At 41.2% G+C, this 22,458-nt stretch overlaps 1 long non-coding RNA gene across 1 annotated transcript in view; it reads right to left on the bottom strand.

Moving 5' to 3' along the window:
• Positions 1 to 6,284: 6,284 nt before the first annotated feature.
• LOC137151109 (uncharacterized) overlaps positions 6,285 to 22,458 on the bottom strand; it is a 97,465-nt gene continuing 81,291 nt past the window's right edge. The window contains exon 3 of the long non-coding RNA XR_010919180.1: positions 6,285 to 6,474. This is a non-coding gene — a long non-coding RNA (uncharacterized lncRNA). The remainder of the gene's footprint in view (positions 6,475 to 22,458) is intronic.

Here is a 22,458-nt window from a genome sequence, read left to right as displayed (position 1 = left end):
CTGTTCCTCTGTTTTGTAAGTTTGATTTTAAATTGAGCCTCAAGATGGCTTCACTCTTAGCAGGTGCAGGTGTGAGCCCGTAAATAATCATGACTCTAGTTTTGTGTCTATATCTTTTCACCCTTTGTAGATCAGTATTCATCTACTAAAAGTTACACACACTACCTCAGTGCAGGCATAATTATCTGTGAGAAATGTGGCCATAATAATACAGGCCATCAGCAAAAATCAGATCCTAAGTCAGTCGGGAGACAAAATTCAGAACTCTGTACTGATGTGATCACAATAAATAAATAGCTTCTATTCGCATAGTAAGACTTCAGTCCTGCAAACCCACGTGTTACTTAGGTACATACATATTTACAGGATCAGGGACTAAGTTGATATAAGGCACAACAAGTGGGTGTGACAAACAAGTGAAGGTAGTGGAGGAAGAAAGAAGGTAGAAATGAAAGGACTACATGGTTACACAGACTATCTATATGCCCAGTTTACAGGGTTGAGTGGTTTTTTTAAGATATAAAAAAAGAGATATGTTATTAAGTGTCCTAACTGAATGCAATTGAAGGGGAAATAAATGCACCCTCCATTTTGAGCCTGTATTTAATTGTGGGTGAAAAATGCACTTATAATAAAAAGAGGCCAGCAGAGGCCACCAGCTATGTCATATATGTAAGTGCTTTTTGGTTTTCAGTATTCCATTGACTTTCTAAGCTTTGGAAACCAAAGCCCAGAGCTGAATTTATGGCACTGTTTGGATCAGAACAGTCTGTATCATGGAGGTTGCATTACTGATATCAAAGGGACTGGAATAGCAGCTGAAGAAGGGATACAGGATTTGATTCCCTACACAAAGCTAACTTTCTTAGGCTCTGCATGTATGTGAATATCACGTTCTTTGCACTGGGCATGCATAGTCATTACAGTTCATCATTTGCAGTGATTCCACATCCAGACACATCCTTAATGATAAGGGGAATAAAAATTAATTGTTGGCTATCAGTATGAGGATTAGGAATACATTTGTCACAGATCTAGTTTTCAGAGCAGCATCACAAGCTCTGCTGGCAGCAAAGTCATATTCCCTCAACATAAAAACATAAAAAAGAGGTAAAAAAAGTAATAGTAGTGGATTTTCATTACTGTTTCATTTCAGTGCAATATCATAAATCAGACTGATTACTAAATCACATCTCCTTATCACAAAGTAAAAAAAAAACCCCACAATGTTGTTTGTGTGCAGAGTTGCTTTGTCAGTACTTAGTCATATAAATCAAGTACCAATATGTGATGGGTAGGGCTGTGCTTTTCATTTGGGTTGAAATATGACTATATCAAAATTGAAAGCTTTGCCCAAGTACTGATGAAAACAAACATTGGGATCTACTGCAACCTTATGAGTCAAGAAATATGAGGCCAAAATATCTCACCCTGAAAATGACACAAAGCGTAAGCATTTAAGGGTAGGACTGGAAATGTGATGGTTAAAATAATAAAGTTACCTTAAAAGGAGGCTTAAGCCTTTGAAGCTTTTGCTTTGAATATTAAGCGTGCCAGGAAGCAAAACCAAAAAAATGCTTTCAAGGAAGCAAATGGCATTTCAACATCATTCCAGTCTGAATGATCTTTAGCTAGTATAATTCTCCTCCACCATCCACTGGAGCCACAAGGCACAAGCCCAAAGAAGTCAGCTGTCTACTACTTGAAGGTTTTTTCACACTCATCTAAATAGAACCTGTCAGGCCATGTTGCACCATCTACCACAAAAATATCATTCCAGGGAAGAAGGGTGGATGCCTGGAAATACTAGAATTGAAACTGAAATGAAACACAAGTGGCAAAAATTGCCTTGTGAGTAAATATCATTCCTGGCCAACGGGCTGAGAAAGGATTGAACTGAGGAGGAACTGTGGGAAGGTTAAAGCCCCATGTCTCTATGTCTTATTTCACAAGAAGTGGAAAACATTTTTACCATTCCTGCATCCCCTGCTCCATATGATGAAAAAACAGAGAAAATCCTGCAAAAGGACCCATACATTTCCTGTGGCCATAGACCAAGCCCTAAATTTATCAGTTTAATGCAGTGGTTCCCAACCTGTGGCCTAGGGGCCAAAAGTGGCCCTCGGGGTCTTTCAAAGTGGCCCATTACACCCCTCCTGCTGGCTGCAGAAGGGAGCCGCCACCTAAGGTCTCAAACGGAGCACGTTGCTGTGGGGCTACAAGACCAATGCAGGCTCCTTGCTACAGCCAAGGGGAAGGTTGATCAGTGCTTCCCTCCCCCTAGCTGTTGCAGGAAGCATGGCAAAGTGCTCCTCCTGGGTCCACAGGCACTGAGGTCCCTGCTGGAGCCAGAGGGAGGGGAGCACTGATTTCCCATCCCCCAGGCTGCAGAAAGAAGCCACTGCCTAGGGACCCAGTTGGAGCACACAGGACTACAAGACGTGCAGTTTCCCTGCTGCAGCCAGGGGGACAGAAGATCAGCAAGGAGGCAGCCTCCTCACTGAACTCCTTCCGTCTGGCTGCAGTGAGGCGGGGACACTACTGGTGGAGCAGCCAGGACCTACCATGCTTGAGGGGCAGAACTCTAAAAATCAGTGCCTTATGGTTTGGCCTGCACTTGGCAGGCCGCCCACCATGACTTAGTTGCCAGGCCATGTACTTCAGTGTGTAGTGACAGGCACTCATCTACACTAGTGCTTTGTGAGTAATTTGTAGATATAAATAGTGAATGTAAAAATGAGCACAGTAGCATCAAAATATTTATTTTAAATTTGTACTGATTTGCAGTCCTTATATATACGTGTATATGTCAAATATATTTTTTATGAGTTGATAGACTGGTGGCCCTTCAGGTTTGTAAAAATTATATTTGTGGCCCTTGAGACAAAAAGGCTGGAAATCACTGCTTTAATGAATATGAAGGAGACTGAAGGAAGAGGAGTAGCCTCTTTTAAAATCTTTCCCATTTGAAACCTGTCCAAAAGCAAAGCAAGAATTTAACCCCCTGGTTCATGTGGCATATATCAACATCAAAGTAGCTTTTGATTTGGTCAACAGGTCAGCACTTCAGTTCATACTGAATTGAGCTGGCGTTCCAGATGTTCTGCTAAATCTGGGGCACAATCTTGACATGAGTATCTATGTGAGAGTGTGCATTGGCTGACAGCTTTTGCCAAATTTCTACTCAACCTGAGGTGTGCGACAGAGATGCATTCTCATCCCAGTACTATTCTGTCAAGATGTTGACTGGATATTAGGTCTTGCCACTCCACGTGTCAGAATCAAGGTTAGTCGAGAAGTGTTTACTGACCAAGACGACGCAGACAACACCGCCTTACTTTTGGAGAAGTCAGAGAATTTCAGCCCCGCCCTGCAAAGTCTCCAAGTTGCAGCCTGCCAGAGGGTCAGGGACCCATTGGTATCAGGTAAAGAGTTTCAACTGGCCTGACCAATTCAGTGTACCCCAACACACTATGGTTATAATCTGTATCTATAAGGTGTCATGTAATATGTCATTGGAAAACTAACAACTCACTGATCATTAACATTCTTGTGTGATGTATGTATGTGGTGTATATCAAGAATTATGGGCATGTGCTGGAATGATTACTAAAGTGTGTTTAAGTCAGGCATGCCGGGGGAGTCAGTAAATAAGTCTGCCCTAGACAAAGGAATGCATTTTCCCCACTTGGGAATTACTTCCAAAGTATTTGAAAGTCAGTGAGAATGTATTTACATCTTGAATAAACAGACCCATCAAGCTAACAAAAGGTGGAGGCAAATCTCATACTAACAAGTGACATAGAAGATAGCATGGCGTCTACAACCGACAGAAGTTTGGTCTGAGTTTTACTTCTCAAAGAATACATTGCAAAGGTTTGATAAAGACAAAGGGGTTGAACCTCAAGTGATAAGCAATTGAATCAACCGATTGTATACAGTATTATGGTATTATATATATGGTAACTATATAGAACGAGGTCTTTTCTGAAAGCTAATGACACACAGTTGATTAAAGTCATTGTGAAATGTCTGTATTAACACGATATGAGGACATATGGATACTTAATGATATTATGTTTTAAAGTCTGTGGCCAGACAGGGAGAAACAGATATCCCTGCAGACAGGAGAAAAGGCAGCTTTCTACCTATCTTCTAAGTAAATTAAGCATCGTGGAATCAAAACAGTGGAAATCCAATTTACATATAGGAGGATGGGAAGCCCACAGGAAGGGAAGAGCAGCCTGAGGTCATCCTTCCTCTTGAGACAAATTCATTGAACTTTGGAAGATAGAAGCAAAGGCAGAGAAGTCATCTTTGGCATCCATCACTAGACAGATGCAAAAGGCCAGAGTTCTTACAAGCTGAGAAAGATGGGTCCTTCAACCAAGGGGGGATTGAAGTCTCTGGAAACTGAATAGAGGTGAGAAAAACATTTTAAACAGAGCCTGTGCCTTGCTAGATTAAGTTTTAGACTTTTAGATGCATGTTTTCACTGTTATTTTCCTGTCACTGTTTCTAACTTTATTTCTTTTACTTGGCATCACTTAACCCAGGTCCTATTGTTAAATATTTTGTTTTACTTTTATTATAAACCAACTCAGGGCTGTGTTTAAATGTAAGGCTGGATTTATCTCCATTAAGTTAATATGCTGTGATGTGCTTTTAGGTCTTTAGAGGAAAAATGAACCTTATTTCTCTAATTTGTCCAGGATAGGGCTGGACATTACACAGAACACATACTTTTGGGAAAATTCAGAGTGCTTGTTAGGGACACTCTGCAAGTAGTAACCAAGGCAAGTAGAGATCAGGGATTGTGACTGGTGTGTTGCTGGGAGGATACAGGGGTTAGAGTTGCTGGGCCAGGATTGCAGTTATACAGAGACACACAGGATCTGACCTGCGTGCTTGTTGCTGATTGTAAGTATCCCAGGCAGGGAGCTACAGTCGCAAAACATTGTGAGGCAGCCAAGGTTACAGGGTAAGAGGTGACAACCCCTCACTGGTCTGGATTTCCCCCTAAGCCCAGTCACAATGTTTACCAACCAAGACTATGCCAATGACACTGTCTTGCTTGTGGAGAAGTCACAGAATTCCAGCCTCGCAATGTCTCCAAGGTGCTATCTGCACTATGAGGTTGAATACCTCATGGCAGAAGAGCAAGGTTCAGAACCTCGGAACTGGGCCACCAGAACCCCTCATGCGGGTGAGGTTGAGTACCATGGAGTGTTGACAAGTTCACCCACCTAGGCTGTAAGCAGAGTTCAAACGGTCACAGCAACCTGAACATTCTTCCACTAGCAAGTCTTGCTGTCTGCTGCATGAAGTCCATGTCTCACTTATGGATGCAAAAATGTCTTTGCGCTGAGACAAAGTTCAGGCATTCCATATGCACTTCAGTGCCAAATCTTGAGCACAAAGTAGTTTGAATTTGTGCGAAATGTCACAATCCCACAATGATCTGACCTTCCCTCAGTTACTCATTATATTCAAAAACAGCATTGCATGCTCTATGGCCTTGTCACCAGGATGGCCACCCCAGCAAACCAGGCTCTCAAACTCTCCATGAAGGAGAACATGCCCTGATCCTATTTGGTGTCACCTGCGGGGTCACTCCAGAGATCCATGAATTCACAGGATTGAGCCAGAATCCATTGATGCAACTCCATCAACCGTGGCAGTTCTGGCTGGTGCAGTGGTCCTTATTAGACTGTGCATGTTTAATGGGAAAAGGAGGATCAACACGGGTTTTAGTGTTGAGAAGAGAGATCCTTCACAACTCAGCAACAGTCATCCACCTCCTTTCTCATACTGACTCCTGAGAGTTAACAAGTATAAGGGATTCTTCTGTTAGACTGCCTTTAAGGGAAGCTAGATCATGATTCACCACACAGGTAGCCAGCTCAGGTATAAGGCAAGAAGAACAAAGCAAATTCAATAAGGGAGCAGACTCAGGTCATATAAATGCCATGAATATTTTGTCATTAAAACAGAGGATTATAGAAATTCAAAACTCCCTGAAATGCTGTTTTCTGAGGCCCCTGCCATCAGCACCCCTGCCTTGGGTAACATCATGTTGAGAGAGTTCACTCCAATTGGATCAGCTATAATCTCCTGAAAGTCCCCATCCACTGGTCTCACCCAAGGCTCTGCTTGGGCACTGTGAAGAATAAAGCTCAAACTGGTTAAGATAGTCCAAAAGAAAACTCTTGAATTAGTCAGTAAACCTAAGCCAGTGGCAAATGTCAAATTTCAGGCGAAAATAATTAAACAATCAAAGCCAACACTTTTATTTTCTTCTGTGTGCAAACTACATGAATAGATATTATTAAAAGTCATCTTCAAAGGACACAGAATGGTTATACAGTAACGCACCAATTTATCTTCTTATCTCAAACACTTCCTCCTTCTGCATGGTTTTATAGAGCCATGAATCAAAGGGGTTTTGTCGGTTGGTCCGTTTAGAAATCCAAGCTGTTTACAATAAAAAAAAGATTGCTGTAAAATTGGTGAAATAAAAGCCTTACCTAAAGTGCATTGTATGCAATATCATTTCTTTTCTGATCTTTGGCTACACTGTATTTTTCCCACCCAAGCAAAACCAAAGGAAAGTATTTTAAATGTGAAAGCCTAACAACTACCTCACATCATGTGACAGTTTATAAGGGCATCACCTGGTCCCCAGCGAACAAAGGGTTAACTCCAGGTGATCATTGCCCTTCCCTTGCACAAGTGCTCAGGAGAAGAGCTGCATGAGCATCTGCCTGGAAGCCAGGACGTAGGATGCCTTTGGGAAGGGGGAAGACTGGGTACTACACTGAGGGGCTATAGAACAGGATTGAACTTCCAGCTGGTGAGCTCTGTTGTACTTTCTGTTACCTTGTATGGCTTGTTTCACTGTCTTGTGACCATTATTAAACCTTATGGAAAATACCTTGCAGCCTGCAGCCATGTTTTTTTCCTGCTGAAACATTCCACTAGCTTGTCATAAACCAACTAAACTCATAGATTCAGACTATAAAGTCAGAAGGGACCATTATGATCATCTAGTCTGACCTCCTGCACAACGCAGGCTACAGAATTTCACCCACCCATTCCTGTAATAGACCTCTAACCTAAGACTGAGTTATTGAAGTTTTTAAATCATTATTTGAGGACTTCAAGGTACAGAGAATCCACTAGCAAGTGACCCGTGATCCGTGTTACAGAGGAAGGCAAAAATCCCCCAAGGTTTATGCCAATCTGCTTTGGGGAAAATTCCTTCCCGACCCCAAATATGGCAATCAGCCAAACCCTGAGCATGTGGGGAAGATTCACCAGCCAAACACCCACAAAGAATTCTCTGTAGTAACTCAGAACCCACCTCATCTAACATCCCTTCACAGGCCATTGGGCATATTTACCACTCGTAATCTAAAATCAGTCAATTGCCAAATTAGGCTGTCCCATCATACCATCCCCTCCATAAACTTATTAAGCTCAGTCTTGAAGCCAGCTAGGTTTCTTGTCCCCACTACTCCCCTTGAAAGGCTGTTCCAGAACTTCACTCCCCTGATGGTTAGAAACCTTCATCAAATTTCAAGTCTAAACTTACTGATGGCCAGTTTATATCCATTTGTTCTTGTGTCCACATTGGTGCTGAACTTAAATAACTCTCTTCTCTCCCTGGTATTTATCTCTCTGATGTATTTATAGAGAGCAATTATATCTCCCCTCAACCTTCTTTTGGTTAGGCTAAACAAGCCAAGCTCTTTGAATCTCCTCTCATAAGGCAGGTTTTCCATTCCTCAGATCATCCTAGTAGCCCTTATCTGCACCTGTTCCAGTTTGAATTAATCTTTTTTAAACATGGGAGACCAGAACTGCACACAATATTCCAGATGAGGTCTGACCAACGCCTTGTATAACAGTACTAACACCTCCCTATCTCTACTGGAAATACCTCACCTGATGCATCCTAGGACTGCATTAGCTTTTTTCATGGCCACATCACATTGCCAGCTCATAGTCATCCTGTGATTAACCAATATGCCCAAGTCCTTCTCTTCCTCTGTCACTTCCAACTGATGTGTCCTCGGCTTATAGCAAAAATTCTTGTTATTAGTCCCTAAGTACATTATCTTGCACTTTCCACTATTAAATTTCATCCTATTTCTATTACTCCAGTTTACAAGGTCATCCAGATCTTCCTGTATGATATCCTGATCATTCTTTGTATTGGCAATACCTCCCAACTTTGTGTCATCCGCAAACTTTATTAGCACATTCCCACTTTTTGTGCCAAGGTCAGTAATAAAAAGGTTAAATAATATTGGTCCCAAGACCAATCCCTGAGGAACTCCTTTAGTAACCTGGCTTAAGCCTGACAGTTCACCTTTCAGTATGACCCGTGGTAGTCTCCCCTTTAACCAGTTCCTTATCCACCTTCCAATTTTCATATTAATCCCCATGTTTTCCAATTTAATTAATAAGTCTCTATGTGAAACCGTATCAAATGCCTTACTTAAATCTAGGTAAATTAGATCCACTGCATTCTCATTGTCTAAAAAATCTTTTATCTTCTCAAAAAAGGAGATCAGGTTGGTCTGTCACGATCTATCTTTGTAAAGCCATGGGGTTTTTTTGTCCCAATTATCGTTAACCTCGATATCCTTACCTACTTTCTCCTTCAAAATTTTTTCCAACACTTTGCATACTATTGAGGTCAAACTAACAGCCTGTAATTTCGCAGATGGCTTTTTTTCCCCTTTCTTAGAAATAGGAACTATGTTAGCATTTCTCCAGTCATATGGTACAACCCCTGAGTTTACAGATTCATTAAAAATCCTTGCTAATGGGCTTGCAGTTTCATGTATCAGTTCTTTTAATATCCTTGGATGGAGATTATCTGGGCTTCCTGATTTAGTTCCATTAAGCAATTTGAGTTTTGCTTTTATCTCAGATGTGGTAATTTCTACCTCTATATCCTCAAACCCATTAGCCCCCCTGCCACTATCCCTAAGCTCTTCATTATCCTCATTAAAAACTGAGGCAAAGTATTTGTTTAGGTATTGGGCCATGCCTAGATTGTCCTTAACCTCCACTCCATCCTCAGTGCTTAGCAGTCCCACTTCTTCTTTCTTTGTTTTCTTCCTGTTTATATTGCTATAGAACCTTTTACTATTGTTTTTAATTCCCTTTGCAAGGTCCAACTCTACTTGGCTTTTGGCATTTCTCACTTTGTCTCTACATGTTCTGACATCCAAGAGGTAGCTTTCCTTGCTGATTCCTCCCATCTTCCACTATTTGTAGGCTTTCTGCTTTCTTTTAATCACCTGTCTGAGATGCTTGCTCATTCAGCTTGGTCTACAACCCTTGCCTATGATTTTTTCCCCTTCCTTGGGATGAAGGCTTCAGATAGTTCTTGCAATTCTGACTTGAAGTAATTCCAAGCCTCCTCCACCTTTAGATCCATGAGTTCTTCAGTCCAGTCCACTTCCCCAACTAATTCCCTTAATTTTTTAAAGTTAGCCCTTTTGAAATCAAAGACCCTAGCCACAGATCTATTTTTGTTTATCCTTCCATTTAGTTTGAACTGAATCAGCTCATGGTCGCTTGAGCCAAGGTTGTCCCCTACAACCAGTTCTTCTATGAGATCCTCACTACTCACCCATACCAAATCTAAAACGGCATCCCCTCTTGTTGGTTCAGCAACTATTTGACGAAGGAATCTGTCAGCTATCACATCCAGAAAATCTGGGCCCTATTATTACTACTAGCACCTGTCCTCCAGTCTATATCTGGGAAATTAAAATCTCCCATAATCACTCAGTTCCCAATAGTATTTACTTAATTAAAAAAATTAAGGAGGTCTCTATCCATATCCGAATCGAATACCAGTGGTCTGTAGCACACCTGAAGCACTATCCCAGGGGAAGCTCTAGCAGTTTTCTTCCCAAATGTGATTTTTGCCCAGACAGACTCTGTCTTATCCATTGCATCACTTCTAATTTCTTTACAGTCTACTTCATCATTGATACACAACACTACTCCACCACCTTTGCCTTTATTTCTGTCTTTCCTAAACAGCACATACCCATCAATAGGTGTATTCCAGTCATGACTACTATTCCACCATGTTTCTGTTATCCCTATAATATCTGGTTTCATTTCCTGCACCAACTCTAGTTTCTCCATTTTGTTACCCAGACTCCTCACATGGGTGTACAAACATCTTAACTTTTTTCTGTTTGGCTTTGCTCACATTCCTTACCTGATTCACCACAGTCATTCTACTGCCAGTATCACCTATTAGACTAGCATCTATATCACCCTTCCTCTTCATGTCCATTCTCCTACCTACTTCTATATCCTTTCCTATTTCATTTTCCTCTTTCTCACTGTTAAAATCTGGTGTGGTGATCACCCGGGCATCTCCCAACTATCTCCTCCAAATTCCTAGTTTAAAGCATAATCAGTTGCGCCAACCTCCATCCCAGAAGTCTATTTCCCTCCCTACTCAGGTGAAGTCCATCCCAAGAGAACAGTCCTCTGTCCATGAATGCTTCTCAGTGGCCATACATCCCAATGCCCTCCTTATAGCACCACTGCTTAAATCATCTGTTGATCATCATATTCTTGTCACACCTTTATTGTCCTCCTTTTGGGAACAGGCAGAATCCCACTGAAGATCACCTGAGCTTCCATTTCCTTCAGAGTCTTTCCCAGCCTGGCATAGCTCTCTTGATTTGTTCCAGTGAGAATCTAGCTGTATCATTTGTTTCCACATGAAGGACAATCAGTGGATTCTTTCCAACTCCCGCTAAGCTCTTCTTCAGCCTTAGGTCCACATCTTGTATCCTAGCACCGGGCAGACAGCATAGCTCACGCAATAGAATTATTTTGGCTCCAAACAGTACAGGGAGCAATTCAAAAGAGAGATTTCAAAACTTTTGTTCTAGGAATCATTGCATTCACTTACTCCTAGAAAGTGTGTGTAACCCATAATCTATACTGTACACCTCAGCACTAGAAACATCTAGAATCGGTCTCACCATTTTGTTACACCAGTTTTATCTGACAATGGAATACTGGTGTGATGAAGGGGGTGAGTCAAGCCCCCAGTTCCTTTTTATATAGAATCCTTTTGCTCTAATTCACCGTATTTGTAAAGAATATGAGCTATCAGGGGAAATACTTGCCATGGGGAAGTATGTCGGCAAGGAAGAGACTGAGCCACTGTGCAGAGTTCCTCTTTATGGAGGTTGGGGAAGGTTGCATTATGAGTCTCCTTACAAAACATAAAAGAAAGAAATTGTTCTTCTGCTCTTCTGCCACGAGTGACTGGTCCAAGGCAAGTGATACCACATGAAATGGTGACCATCAACTGATAATATATAATAAATAACCTACCTATACCTTTCATAGGTAGTTTCTGTACTCTGAGTGTTGTATGAACTTTCTAGATAGATATTCAAAGAACAGCATGAAACTGTGATTTAATTTTGTGTTTTGATGATATTTTCAAGTTTATCCACCTGAAAAAATCCACACAATACTAAGCATCTGCAGACAAATGTGCAATTTACTGCAATAATACTGACTGCAACAAAAGATGACATTGGGAAATTGGCTTTAGATTCTCCAGGCATGACACATCAGCTGAAGACTAATTTAGCTGGCCCAGTGGTCTCAAGATTCTGCACTATTTTGCTATTTTGGAAAACTAGATTTTGGCACAACTTTGAGTCTTTCACTCCATTTGGTGGTAATGTCAAACAAGTGATGCAACTTCTTCTTCTAATACACAATGAGTGAGATTACTGTTTATGGTAACCCAGGTTGTGTTCCTAACTCCCTATGCACTGGTATTAAAAATACAGTCTACCATGCACATTGCCAAAACCAAAACTGTTTTAATCATTAACCACATTAACACATCATTTGGGGCTGACATTTGGCATACAAGGTCTCAAGATAATTTGAGGAGAAATTTGTTTTTACTTTTTTTTCATATGTCAGAGAACATTTGTTCATCTATTTATGAGTTAAAAGGGTAGAAAACCAGTTAATGTCTAGCATTCAGAATACGATGTGGCAATGCTAAATACAGGATGGATCAATCCTTCAAGCTCAACAGCTTTGATACCAAAGAAGGAAAGATACAAAGCTACCGATTTTCTAAATCTTACAGTGCTGTCAAAGCTGACTCACATATAATACTTCTCACTGATGAACTGATCGAGCGTACAGGAAGAGCTAAGTATAACTCAACCCTGAATCTAAGCTAGGGTTACTGGAAAAATACCTTTATTCCAAGAGTCAAAGGAGTACTCTGCATTAAAATTTCTTTATAGTCTGAATCACTTTACTGTCCTTGCTTTTGAACTACATAGAGCACTGACTATGTTTCAAAGGTTATAGGAGATGTCTTTTACAGGAGATGAGTCCTACGCAGTGGTCTCTATTTGGATGACATGGTCATTCATAGTACTACCTAGAGCACCTTGAACAACTGAGGAAGGTATCTTAAAAGCTACAGATAGCAAAGTTAAGAGTACACCCAACAACATATGTATAGGACCAGTAAGAGGTTAAATATCTGGAATATTTGCTAGGAGGAGGTTTTGTGAAACTTAGTGGAAGAAGTACAAACTACCCTAGAAAGGCTGCCACCGTGAGCCAAGAAATGAATAAGATATTTTGTTGTGTAAATTGGGTAGTATAGGTTTGTTCCACACTTTTCATCACCAGCAACATTAATAGAATGGATCAAACTAAATAAATGGGGCTGAATGGAGGAGCGTGACTGGGTCTCCCAGGCATTAAACAGGGAAATATGTGAACACCGTGTACATTAATGACCACATCAGAGCTGGATGGAGAAAGGAAATTCCCATTTGTGACGGAATTTGATATTTTGAAATTCGGTTTCATTCCAAGGAGGAACAAAAAAGAAATGTTTCCAAGTTTTTCACAAAAGGGAATGTATCCCGGCACTGCTCCAGAACCACAGACTTTGGAAATCTTGGGGTCCCCAGCAGCCTGGCAGGCAGCTATCAAGGAACCAAGCAAGCAAGCTGGCTGGAAACTGGAGAGGATTCCATCAGAAACTTGCTTGGGTTCCATCGGAACATCAGGGAAATCGAATCTTCTTCACTAAATGTTTTGCTTTTGCCAGAATGGCAAATTCCAATGAAACAAGATTTCACCAAAATGTTTCCCACCAGCTCTAGCACAGAGGCTGCAGACAGATTTGTGGTTCAGGTGAATGCCTCTTTGGCTTGAGAGCCATATTACCATAGGAAAAGGAGGGAATACAATACTGGGTGGCCTATGAAAGCAGAAAGTTTTTTCCAAGAGAAACCAGATATGTTACTCTTGCAAAATGGTAGTAGGGCAAACTACCACTGTTTCCACCATTTGTGGTTTATGAGGGTCCCAAACTGGACTCTGTGAGAAAAATAGTCCAGCACGTCCCCTTACCCCAATGCTTGAAGACTAGAGTTACACAGTTTCAGTGGGGAGCAGGTGATAGGAAGGCAGAAGCAGGTCTCGAAAAGTTGAGGGATGGCTTCCTGGCATGGGGTAGAGCAGGCTAGCCATGCAACAGAGGTGTAGGGGCAATCCACCTGAAAGGCTAGGTGAGCCATTTTAGCATCAGACTGGAGGGAAAAGAAAGGACTAGATTTCCATCCGTTTATGGTGAACAGGGGTATTGTGATACTCCGCTTCGGTCATGCCACAGACAGGGGGCAATAGGAGCTCCATAAGCACTGACAACTTGGTGACTGACAACTATCAATGTTTCATTCTTGGCACTTGTGCTCAAAAACGTTATCATCACTGTTCTAGTCCATACAGTCCAGGAGATAAGTAGCTTTAACAGCCACCAATGACCTTTAGTTGTTTGCAGAGCATTTTCACCAACAGCTGTTTTTGAGCTAGCAGGATCACTGTGGCAAAAGCAAGCCCAATCCAGTATGAGCATTCAATTATCTTTTACAGTTCAGCCTGTCCTTAACTTGTTTGAAACTGCAAAGAATACAGGGGGGCTGGAACAAGCCTTTGCAAGTTGAACCTGTTTTGGAGTATATACGGCATGTTTCTTCCTCTCCAAGAATGAAAATAGCAACAGTCCTAGTCAAAGTTTCCTGGAGATTAAAAACATAACTGAACAAGAGCTGCAATAAACAGTGTGTGAATAAGGAGAAACACCTCATCACTGCCAGGACAGCAGTTCAGCTAAGCACCATAAAAATGTTAAAACCTGATCACACTTGTTCCAAGCTGTTTATACCATCCATAAGTTCTTTTAAGTTTGCAAGAGGGAGGTGGAAAAGCCCCGCAGTGAAGCTACATATAACCCCAACATTCTACAAGACTGCTGGACTAGCACTCAGAGGGCTGACTCCCCAGGTGCAGGAGAAGGCACCCCTCCTCCCCCCCGTACCTCAATCCTGAGGATAGGCTATTTGGTCTCTAGCTGTAAGTCGTGCAATGGTTCCTTAAGGGCAGTTATGGTGGCACTGATTGCTGGGCTGCAGCACACTGCATCTGTGCCTCTCTCCCATCCCTGGAATGCCACTTACACCAGGGGCAAGGGCCAGAAAGCGATGGCACAGAGTTGTTACCTCAGCTTTACACCACCAAGGGATTTCCCCATGTTGGGGGAAATCCTCAGCTACCAACTTAGGGCAATTTTGAGACCCTTTATGCTACCAAACAGGACTTAGCAGGACCAGGCCTCTGGCCCAAAATTTCCATAGTGTGATTGTCTCAGTCGTTATTGCTCCCAATACCATGATCACTAAGTGACAGAGCTAATATGGAAAATACATAACTCCCACTTAATAGTCTTTAAAAGAGGCACAACAGAAATAAACCTTGGCCTTTGCCTCATCTCTTTGTTACCTGGTGAGAGAATTTGGAATGCTACTGAAATTAAAATGGTCACTGGCCTATCCTGCTTGCTGGCTTGTTAAGAGGGTTTGTACAGCATGGGTCTTTGAATATTATTGAAGTGCTTTTCCACAACCCCACTTTTACTTTCAGAGTAAGTGAAATTAATTGACTAATTTTGTTTTTATTTTAAAAGCATGAGGTACAATCCATACAGTGTCACCAGCCTTTTGTTGACTTCATTGGGGGACCTCTCATAGCCCTTTGCTTTAGCCAGGCTCATGGCACAGTCTAGCTAAGTCTACTCAGACAGCCAGTCTCATCTTGTCTGGACTCTCCTTCGTTGCCCTCCATAGAGCGTGAGTGATTTATTAATATGGAGTAAATGAGGGAGTCTTTCACATTCAGCTATTACTGGAAACTCGCCTATTAGAAAATAATGTAGTAAGCAACAAGGGGAGTACACATTAGCCGCACTGCGCAGAGGTGCAATGACGTAAGCAAAGAACACACAAGATAGCATCAGGTGCCAAAATATTTTATAAAGGCAGCAATTGTTATAGCAGTGCCTGCTAGCAGTTGCATACAGTAGAGTGAAGGGTGTGTCAGCCTTTCCAATACAAATTCACTATTTGCTGGGTTTTACAAATCCAACTTAAAAATCAGCCCCAGGCTGAAACTTGGAACATAAGGACTTGAACTTAGACTAACTTCAGGAGAAACGACAGCCTTGTGCCTAAAGCCCCACACCAAGTTAGGAAGCCTAAGATCTATTCCTGGCTCTGACACACATTTCTTGATTTAGAGGGGGGGTAGGTGTGCTGTGACCTTTGCTTATCACACTAATCATAATGGTTTTCGACTGTTAGCTCTTTGGGATGTGAACTGTCTGTTCCTTATCTGTGTGTACAGGGCCTAGCACAATAGCATCTCCACTACTGGGCACTACCATAATATAAATAATAAATAGCAATAGTTGAGGAAGCTGTAGAGAGTAGCATGGAAAGTGGTACAAAGGCTGCTGGAGAGGTGGGGGGAGGAAGCTGATGAGAGTGGAGTGCTATTGCTGACTTAGGGTATGTACATTTGCTGGTTAATGCTCTTGTTTTATATCCAAACATTAGCAGTAATCATAATGGTGTTGGACTTCTCAGGTGTTTATTTAGGGGTTGTAGAAAGTTTTCAGAATCCTCAGGAAGAACTCAGAAAAGTTTCAGGAAAAGATAAAAAAAGAGACAGCTAGGGGCTGGAGCCAAAATTAAACTGGTTTCAGAGAAAGAGAGAGAGAGAGAGAGAAAAGAAAAAGAAAAAGAAAGAAGAGCTATGCTGGTCTAGTGCTAATTTCTTTCATCTTGGCTGGGCTGACTCCCATGTGGGTGCAGCTCTTGGCACATTGCCCAGAAGCGTAGGTGGTGTTCTCAGAACTAAAGTTCAGGGCTGCCAGATGAGCCATATCACCTACATAGGGAACTTTGTCCTTTAAGCCTACAAATGATTTGCTTCACTAGGACAAGCATAAATGTTCTCTGCTTAGCCCTTATAAAACAAAACAAAAAGGCTTTGTCTTGATAGCAGGTGAAGTTTATTTTATTCAGACCTGGTCACTACCAGAGTTGCAAATGTCAAGAATATGAATGTACCACTGTTCAAGAGAGGGTTATGTGACACTTACAGACAGGTTAAAGTAAGTCAAACTTGTGAGCTCACTGCAGACTGTCATTTGGAGGAGCTTATCTGGCTTTCGATCATTAGCACTGTGGCAAGCAATCATGCTGTAAAAGTACTGGGACCTGGCCACATCCCTCCTTGTGTTTGTTCTGCCCTATGCCAGTTTGCTTTGTAGCAGCTCTAGATTACAAGATATTTGGAACCAGGAATTGGCTGTTTGTTCAGTACATTTTACACCACTTTATATGGGACCATATAAATAGACAATAAAAATAATAATGTGATATTGCACCATCGTATTGCATCATGATACAGCGTCACCATACAAAGCATATCTAAGGAAGATATGCACTACCACAGCTGTCTGGAAGAAAATTGAGCCACACTCCTTCAGAACAAGCAGAGGTAAGTCGGCAGAGCACAACCTGTACCACATATGGAGATGAAGAAGGCGGAGCTTTGCACACTGTAACTTCTGTTTACCTGTCTGGATTTTACAAGATTGTAGGGACTGAGTCATTTCATTCAGTTATCTACTATGATTCATTCCTAGGAAGGATCTCACTTCTTTTTACATGTTTGCAATGGAAAGTGCTTTCCATACACAGTGCAATATATTTTCAGCTGAGCTGAGACCTGGCCTCCCTGTGTTTTGAGGGTGCAAGTTGCACATGCAAAATTCAAGCCCAAGTGTTTGCAGCCACAAAATGAATTTAACTTTTACAACAGTCATCCCGATTTGGAAGGCACTGGAAAAAGGTGGAGCTTGGATCGAACAGAACTTGATTTAGGCCTCACCCTCACAGTACATTTTTACCATTTCCTTCACCACTTTACAGGCACTGTTGGCTAAAAAACATGATTTGTAACCATACAACACACTGTTAATAGTTGAAACAACAGATGCATCTGATGAAGTGGGTTGCAGCCAACGTAAACTTATGCCTGCAGAACTTTGCTAGTCTTTAAGATGCTACAGGACTCTCGTTGTTTTTGCTGTATACAGACTAACACGGCTACCCCTCTGGAACTATTAATAGTTGGTTAACTGGTGAATCTTACTTCTCCTTGCACTGTCCCTGCTGTGGTATTCAGTGGTCACTCTAGGTCCAAGGTACTTGAAAAGGATCTTTATTCATTGAGTGACCCATAATAGATCATGGGCTTCTTCTGCAGCACCCCTCCCCCAGGGAAGCTATAGCCCTTAAAAGTATAGGTCTTAATCCCATACCTGCTAGTTGTATACACGGCTTGGTCCCTGTTACTGGTTAGGCATGGAACTATTTTGCTGTGGTGCTGAGCAACTCTAACCTTGCCATTTTATCTGGAAAAGTTAGTCGTCGTCCTTCCCATAGCTCTGTGAGTTTAGACATCCCACAATGCACTTTCCCACAAGTTAAGGGTGCCAACTCTATGTGCCTGACCTCTGGGGACATCTATGCCCTGTATATAAACTATCACACAGGGCCTTTCCAGCTACATCCTCCAGAAGATGAATGACTTGGTTGATGAATGACTTGGTTTAACACTCCCAGCACCTTTTTTTTGCTGGATATGTATTTGCATGGCCCAGCTGCCTATCTAAGAGAGACGCCATAGTCAGAAAAGCTCCAATCAGTTCAAAGTGCAGCAGCCCATCTACTCAGCAATGAACATAGCCCCTTTGAGCTCTGCTCTGCCTTGGCTTCCCATGTAATGCAAAGTACAATTTAAGGTTACTATCCTGACGTCCAAAGCCCTCCACAGCTATTTGAAATGCCACATCTCCCTCCACAGCCACAGTTGCTATGACACCTACATTCCATTGATGCAAAAACTGTTGACAGATACAGGAAGGTTTATGAATGTGATGGGAGGTAGAACTTTCAGGAGAGCTAGATCTAGACTATGGAACTTGCCACCGTATGTGATCAAAAGTGCCATGGACCACACCACTTTCCGAACTAAAGACAACATTCATTTTTTTACTTGAATTTCTTCACATACCCAGCAGAACAACATATCCATGCACATAAACTTTTAAAAAACCATATAAATTAATCAAGCTATTTCTCCTAAAGGCTGAAAGGAGGAGAGAGAGATGCTATTCTTATTTCTGCTTTTAAATACTTGGGAGGTGTATCTGCTACCCATAATCCCAAGTGATGTGGGGGGGTGGGGGCAATACCCAAACAGCTGCTCGTAGGTACTATATAGCAAGGGTGGCCAAACTTACTGACCCCCCAAGACACTTCTCCCCTCTGGACAGAATCCTCTAGCCCCACCACCCTGCATCAGGGCAGAAGCTCCGAGCTTCCCACCCCAATCTGGTAGGCAAAAAAAGTGGGAGGGAGGGGGCATCGGGAGCTCTCCGAGCCTCACTAACTGTAAAAGAGCCGCATGCAGCTCACAAGCCACAGTTTGGCCACCCCTACTATATAGCATATCTGCTCAGAATGCACCCATGAAAAAATGGTAAGAGTGCTAAGTGTAGGTGAAAAACCATAGCTGTGACAATAGAGAAGTTGTGTGAACTGTGTAATTTGTTATGCTGGGTCTCTAAACAATTACAGTATTGTGGTTGTAGCTGCCTCTTCTGTGGGTCTATAAACTCCAGCATAGAGTGAATCCTTATGCTGGCAGGAAGCCTATTATTTTTGAGGGATGCTTTGAAGTAGCCAGGGGCTTGGGAACGTTTGGATTTGTGGCTAAAGAGACGTGCTTGTTATTTCACTCCGTTAATTCATTTGGAAACTTTTTAAAATAAAGCCTGGAAGTAAAGATAGTTTCTGTCTGAGACTAATTGCATTTGGAATCGGAGGAGCAGCTCACAAGAGTTATTCCAACATTTAAATATTGTAGCATTACAGTATGTTGTACAATATAAGCTGTTAATAAAAAGGAGGTTTGTTCTCTATGAATGCATCAGTTGTGTATTCATTCATAGTATATGACTGTTTGTTCTGGCTAGCTCTTCCCTCCTTTTTCTCTTCCTATGTAGGTGAGGAGAGTCCATGGCCAAGGTTTTAAAACATGGCTGCCTAATGTTAGGCACCATTTTTAAGCACTTGATTTTCAGAAGTGTTGAGAACCCAGCAGCTGCTACTGAAGCTGATGGGAGCTGGTTGGTACTGGGCACTTTTAAAAATCCAGCCACTTCTTTAAGGCCCTAAATAAGGATTTAGGAGCCTTACTTTAGCTTCCCATGATCAGACTTGGCCCTGATTTTCCAAAGTTTCCATAAAAGTCAGTGAAAATGAGGCCATCCTTTAGGTGCCTAAATATGGTCTTAGGAGCCTAACTTCAGGCACCTATTTTTGAAAATTTTGGTCTTCATTGGTCTCCATTGTCTGAAGGATCTTACCCATATCCTTCATCTACCTCACTGGCAACATTTAAAAGTATGGTTTTGCTTTGCTGTATGTGTATAGGAAATATAAAATCCTCATACCACCACTCATTTTGAGCACTCTATGTCTGGAGGCATTATTTTCCTCCTTGTTTTTGATCTCCCCAAGACTGTTATTCCTGCAGTAGCAAAGTTATTTGTCCTTTAAGGCTAGCATATGGTAAGCCACAATATCCATGATTCATAATGAAATTGGCTTCAGTCCTAAGGAGTTTAGCGGTTGTTTCTTTGGCACAGAGGAATTGCAACCCCACCTTCAAATAATAACGCCTGAAGTACTGGACAAACAAGATAGCTGATGAGAACTAGTTAAAAAAAACGATACCTAGTACCGTGCTGTCTAAATTACCATGTGCTTTCATCTGACCTGACACATTAAAATGAGCAATTGGTAGTTCCGCAATTGCACTGGCTGTAAAATTAATCCTACAGTTAATTTGAAGTCAAAATTTAACTCTGTATCTGTCCTTCCCCAAAGTTGTGAGGGGGAGGGGCTGAGGAGAAATCCATGTCTGGATCTGAACTTCCCCAAATTACAAGAGAGAAGAGGTCATATCAGTTGTGCCACTTTGGGCTCTTCTCCAATTACTGGTATAGAAAAGCCATTCATTCCATTTTATTTGTCATCAAACATAGACGCAGTCTTGTCAGATTTTTATTTTTATTTTTTCTCAATAATTAAGAAAAAACATAGGGTAAATACCATCATTCTCGGTCAGTGAAAACTAAACATGGAATTTAAAGCATAAGGTTCTGCATCGTGAGCTAAAAGCCATCATCCTCAAAGGAACATTGAAGTCAGTTATGTTCTGCCAGGGTCGATCTCTACAGAGCTCCTTGCACAACCGGGAATTAAGTCCCCTAAGCAACAGTGGTGGCTTATGTCCTCTGCAGATCCTGTACAGATAACACACGCTAAACAGTGGGTTACAGGAGCCCACCTTCTTTATAATGTAAGATAGAACTCCTAGCCTTCTTAACTTAAGTGTCTGTAGGAACAGGGCCTTGGTTACTAATTTTTTAGTTAAAGATAAACAATTGTTGACAATGCACATATATGTATTATTACATAAAATACATTATGTTAAAAGAATGTTAAGTCGATCTGGTCAAAAAACTTGGATGAACCTTTTTCCAATGGAGAATGCTCGTCATTCAAAATCAAAATGCTTCATGAAATCCTCTTGATTTTGCCAAAATTTCTTTTTGGAGAAAAACCTAAGAAAAAAGTTCCAACCAACATCGAAATGTCCTGTTTCAACACTTCCAGAACAAAACATTTTGATTTTTTAATTTGGAAAAGATTTTTCATTTTTAAATTTTGTGTTAATAATAATAATATAATATAAAATAATAATATTAAAAAAAATTTAAAAAACCAAAACATGTTGATCAATTAACATGAGAATCATTTCAGAATTTTCCTTCACAGAGAATTTTGAAATATTTGCGTTTCTGTTCTGATTCAGAATGAAGCCAAATTTTGAAATCTCAAAATCCTTTACAAAACATTTCTGTCCTGTGAACAGCTGTAACGTTATGGTGGCAAAGCCAAGAACTTTAATATCAGAATAAACATTGCCCATGCAAGCCTAATTCAGCCTTTTGTGCAGATGCGTTATGATACAGTCTTTAATTACATAACCATATATAATTTTTTCCACTGGTACCCTGCCTAGTTCAGTGAAGAGGATGGAAAGTGCTCAGTTGAATGAGCAGCTAGTCAATGTTTCTTTTTATTCTCTCCATTCACTGTATGTCCCCAACTGCTATTTACTGCTCACCATCCAAAGCGTGCAATGAATACAGAATTATTAATATCCTCATGGGATTTCCTGAGATGCTCTCATTGTAGTTTCTTAGAGAATCTCAAAGGTATTTAGTCTCCCAACTTCAAATGAAATAGATGAAAGCTAGGAGTCTAAATACTTTTGAGGATCTGGATTTTAGTTCTTTATGAACATTAATGAATTTATCTTCACAATACCCCTGGAAGGTGAGGTTGTATTATTATTCTAGTGTTACATGTAGGATACTCAGACAAAGAGATAAAAGGCAAAATTGGCCAAAATGTCAGCTCATTTTGGGTACCCTATGTGAGAAGCCATGGGTCTGATTTTTCCAAATACTGACCATTTTGTAGCACTTTATGTTCAGAGCAGAACTCCTACTGAACTCAGTTGGAGCTGTGAGTCCTCAGCACTTCTGCAAATCAGATCCCAGGTGTCTCAAGCTGGTTAGTCAGAAAATGAGCAACACAGATTGTAATCACCTGTGAAAAGTTTGCTTTAAGTGACTGTTTCAGTATCACATAGGAACTCTGTGGCAGAGGCAGGGATAGAAGCCAGTTCTTCAGGTCAGCATTCCAACTATCTTAACCACAATACATTTTTAGCCTGAGTGATTATTTCCCATTATGCAGAGAAACCTATAATAGATATTTCTTTGATGCAATCCTGTTTATTTACAGAGGACATATTAAATCCTAGTTCTGTGAACACAGTAGAAATCAAACAAGAGGA

The sequence above is a fragment of the Emydura macquarii genome, unplaced genomic scaffold (genome assembly GCF_026122565.2).
Source record: "Emydura macquarii macquarii isolate MOO-44397 ecotype Brisbane River unplaced genomic scaffold, CSIRO-AGI_Emac_v2 contig_1043, whole genome shotgun sequence".
Lineage (NCBI taxonomy): Eukaryota > Metazoa > Chordata > Testudines > Chelidae > Emydura > Emydura macquarii.
Note: the sequence above shows the minus strand (reverse complement) of the source record. Positions and strands in the feature narration are given on the sequence as shown.